This window comes from Lactuca saligna, chromosome 5 (assembly GCF_052625555.1).
Source record: "Lactuca saligna cultivar CGN05327 chromosome 5, ASM5262555v1, whole genome shotgun sequence".
NCBI lineage: Eukaryota > Viridiplantae > Streptophyta > Magnoliopsida > Asterales > Asteraceae > Lactuca > Lactuca saligna.
Genome location: NC_136421.1, coordinates 193727101 through 193731607, shown reverse-complemented (window position 1 = coordinate 193731607; position 4507 = coordinate 193727101). Strand labels below are relative to the sequence as shown.

Sequence of the window (4507 nt, the reverse complement as noted above, 5' to 3'; positions counted from 1 at the left end):
TCGTGAAGTCGTAACTTCCAAAATTAATTTGATTTCCTAGAAAATTTCAATATAAATTAATATTTGGAAGTGATTGTTTATCTTGACTAAGTATAATGAATTATTTAATAATTTCCCAATCTTTTATTAATTCAAAATTTATTTAAAATAGATGGGGAACCCCCGCGTTGCGGGGGTCGGATGCTACAGTTTTTTCCGTTGTCGGATGCTAAAGTTTTTTCCATTATCGGATGCTACAGTTTTTTCCGTTGTTTGTTCTTTGTAAATGTTATTTGATCAGTTATTTGTTTATTTGATCAATCAGGTGGTCAATAATTGGATTCAACATTGGGGTTTAACCCTCCCCATCTGGTTAAATAGTGCACTCTGCATAGACCCTTTGATACTTATACATGTAGAAACAGTAAGGACATGCTATCCAAAATGCAGGCAAGTCATCCACATTCTCGGCTTCTGCTTCTACTTCTGTTTCTATTTCCACCAGTTGCAGGGTGATATTGAAGAGACATAAGCTACATTACTTCCTTCATGCTCTCTTTTCCTTCTGATGTCAATGTGCACCTTGTATTCCATGTTTGTTTATACTTCATGATGTCATCAAATCTGTCAACAAACAAAAAACAAATACACATCAGGTAATGTTTAATGTTAAGAAACAAATGATGAAAATAGTTGAACAGGTAAAAAAGTAAACATGTTATAACTATCAATATTTTTTTTAATAATAACATCAACTTTCCGTCCTTATTTCGTGATTATGCTTTTGAGAAGCTTCATTGTGGTCAATCACATAAGATTGAATTTTTAAAAAGTTTAAGCACTAAAGACTTGGTAAAATTTTACGGCTATAATTTAGGATAAAATATTGAAAATTCGTTCTCAATTATTTTGTATTTATTAAATATATAACTTTTTCTACATTTGGTATTGAAGGTGGTAGAGATTGTGATACCAGAGCTTGACCAGATGCAAACGGCTCATGTTATTTCGATTGCTGCTGAAGCAACAACCTCATTAACACTTCCAAAGGAAAACCTACTAATTTGTTGTTGTTTCAGTCTACTGTTGACATGGCTAAGGAATTCCATTACCTATTATAATCAACAAAAATGGACAAATTTTCACAGGTATGTCAATAAGCTGGTGCATATTTGAAATACCATTCAAGCATTTTACCAAACACCCACATAATAGTTCAATCAAGGTCGTCATTTTTTAAAACAAATCTGCAAAATTGTTATAACAAACATCACATAGACAAATCACACAACTAAAATTAATAACACAAAAAAGTAGCAAATGGAAAAAATAGAAGTTTTTTTTTAAATAGATATGTGTTGGGGCATGACGAAGGAGTTGGTGTTACCTTGCATCGTTAGATGTATTTCATCTTCATTTGACAAAAATAGCCTTATAACACCCTGGTAAGCTCCATCTAAGTCACCTTGTGAAAGACAGTAAATGAGGAATTTGAACTATACATCAAACCCAAAACTTGAATAAGGGCAAAAGACATCATATTTATATGAATCCTATGTTAAGAGACTATACATACCTTTAACCACCATCTATTTTTTGTAATTGAGATATTCTTTTTTTGAAACCCATTAAAATTCTTTAAATCCTACAAATCATGAATTTTATAGCAGATAGATTTAAATGAAAAGAACACAATAAGACAGATGATAAAATTGAGTCTGTCTCATGGAGGTGATAGCGATAGACATGGTGAACTGTAAAATTCTCTATAACTGGTATCCAAGTACACCCATGACCTGGAAAGAAAAGTAAATGAACACATCAGGTTCCATAATATACAACAGAAATTACAGAGGCTATTAAGAAAAGCATTTAAAAATAGGCTCACCTGAGTATGTTGTATCTTTGAATACCAATAAACTGCGTGGCATCAGTGCAATAGAGAAAGGAGGGTAGTTTTGTAAATTCCCATGACTAGTTTCTTGAATGTTGCTTGTAGTGTCTGCTAAAGTTGAATGAGGAGTGAAGTCCACGACAACAGGTGATCCTAATGAAAGAATAGCCACCATCGGAAAATATGCGGGCCCATCTTGGTGGGGCTATGTTTTCACCTAAAAAATTGTTAATAAATGGGAAAGTAAAAAAGGGTAAGCGCGAAATACTAATTTTTATCGATTTAGTCGCAGTACAAACCATTATGCCTTGATTTGGAAGATACTCATTAATGAGGACATGATTGATTACAGAAGGAAACAAACACAACTCCTCCTTGATTTTTCTATAATTTTTGTCAACAATGGTGGTACTACACAGAGAAAAGAGAGAGAGAGAGAGAGAGAGAGAGAGAGAGAGAGAGAGAGAGATGAACTATGATTACTCATTAACTTGATCTTATTAAATCAAATGAAATCGTTACATATAAAATTCAATAATTAAGTTTTATGACAATAAGGTATAATATATCTTAATCCCGAAATGATATTGATAAGAGAGAAGGATTAGGGCTTACAATCTTGAGGCAAAGGACCTTTTTCATGGACAATCCCTCCTGTAACAAACATCACACGAAAACAAAATAAAAATCCCATCATAACCAACATATATTTTAACCTCCAAATTGACAAGTTCGTAGATAACAACAATGCTATACCCTAAATTTTCTATCTTCTGTTTTTCAGAGACTTCCATTTTGAAACCAGAGCTGTGTAAATCTATAAAATCAAAATATAAAACCTCGTTTCAATTTGAGAATAAGAGTTACCCAACTACACCAATGTTCTCAATTTCGATGTGAGAAATCACACTGTTGTCGAATACCCCAAAGAACAACAAAAAGGAGAGAAGATAGAAAACAAAAGATGTGTTATTAGATTACATACCTGATTTAGGAGTAGTTTTTTATCAGAATCGGAGATGAAGTCGAGTATGTAGTACAACATCGGAACTGAGCCGACTTTGAACTTGTTCAAATGATCTTTCGATTCCATTTCCCTTTGTTTACAAATCGATCGGAAATTCAGAACCTTCATGCTATGACGCTAGGAAATGAAGAGGAGAAAGAAAGGTAGTTAAGAACAGTGATACCTAATTGGAAGGTGATGTCGGTGATCTGAACAGTTTTAGCCGGACCCAAATAATTGGCATCCCATGAAGACGACGATTTTTTATAGAGAAACAGTGAAGAAAATGGTGAGGCTGAAGGGCACCTACAGATTCAAGAAGGACACCTGGGTTCAAGATAGCAAAACAACGAATCAGTTTACCAGGGGTTTATAAATAACAGTGTTGAAGAAGAAGTCAAGAGAAAGCCGATTTGTAGATTTGGTATAACGATCAGAGCTCTTTGAAGAACTTCAAACCTTTCTATTAAGTTTGAGCAGTTGTTTCATCGTCTAACAAAACGAAAGCATAAAAAAGTTGCAGACATACGAACCTGTAACCATGGGGTACGAAGGTCACCGGGCCAAGGCTTCACATGGAGTCGACGGCATACGGCGGAGAGAGGGGGGATTCGCTTACCCGGGTTCCTCTTCAAAAGCCCTAAAATAGAACATGTGTAAACCGGAGACGATTGAGGGGTCACCTGGCTTATGATGGTGGTCGCGTGCCGATTGAGGGGTCAATCGGAGACGATCGAGGGGGTCACCGTTCATATAAAGCAGGAAGGCGAAAATAATCGGTCCGATAAAGAAGAAGGTGAAAGAAAGATTACTAAATGAATAAAAGGTTGAGTTTATAACATCGAAATATCCCCTCGTAAGCTATGCCATCTCAATGCTTGGAATGATGGCAGAGCAACAACTATGGAGAATCAACCTTCAAGCAAAGGCAAAAAACTTCCATTTCAAAGTCAAAGCATCTAAATAGTTACCAACTTGCTACAGTTTCTTCCGATTCTCACTTTTCCTCAACATTCGGCATCTCCTTATCCGATTGAACTCCGATAATAACCCGACGACCAAATGAAAACCATTAAAATCAAGAATCAGTGGTTGCAGAACAAACAATATAAATATATCTGGAGGTAACGATTTTGTGGGTAGAAGAAACAGGGCATAAAAGATCTAGATACTTACCAACTTGCTACAATTTCTTCCGATTCTCACTTTTCCTCAACATTTCGCATCTTCTGATCCGATTGAGCTTTGATAATAACCCGACGACCAAACAAAAATCATTAAAATCAAGAATCAATGGTTGCAGAACAAACAATATAAACACTCATCTGATTTATGACCAGAAGCCGCATCAAGTGATGTGCGGTTTAAGAAGTTAACCAAATTCATAAGTAAAGTAACCCGAGGAACTCAGACGGTGGCGTTGACGGTTCTCAATCGGTGATGCAAAAGATCGATGAACCGGTTAAACCATGGTTTACCCCCGATTTCTCTTTTCCCTAACTTTTGTGTTGTGTTCGTCTTCCCTCTTGGCCAATCAAAACAAAAGAAATGGGTGGAGCCAAAGAATAGAAGGGTGGAAATCAGATTAGATAACCTAGAAAATGAGTGGATGAGAAACCGGGTGGGGG

At 35.7% G+C, this 4507-nt stretch overlaps 1 pseudogene; it reads right to left on the bottom strand.

Annotated features, from left to right (window-relative positions):
- Positions 1-977: 977 nt before the first annotated feature.
- On the bottom strand, positions 978-2966 carry LOC145046106 (alkylated DNA repair protein ALKBH6 homolog; annotated as a pseudogene).
- Positions 2967-4507: the final 1541 nt, after the last annotated feature.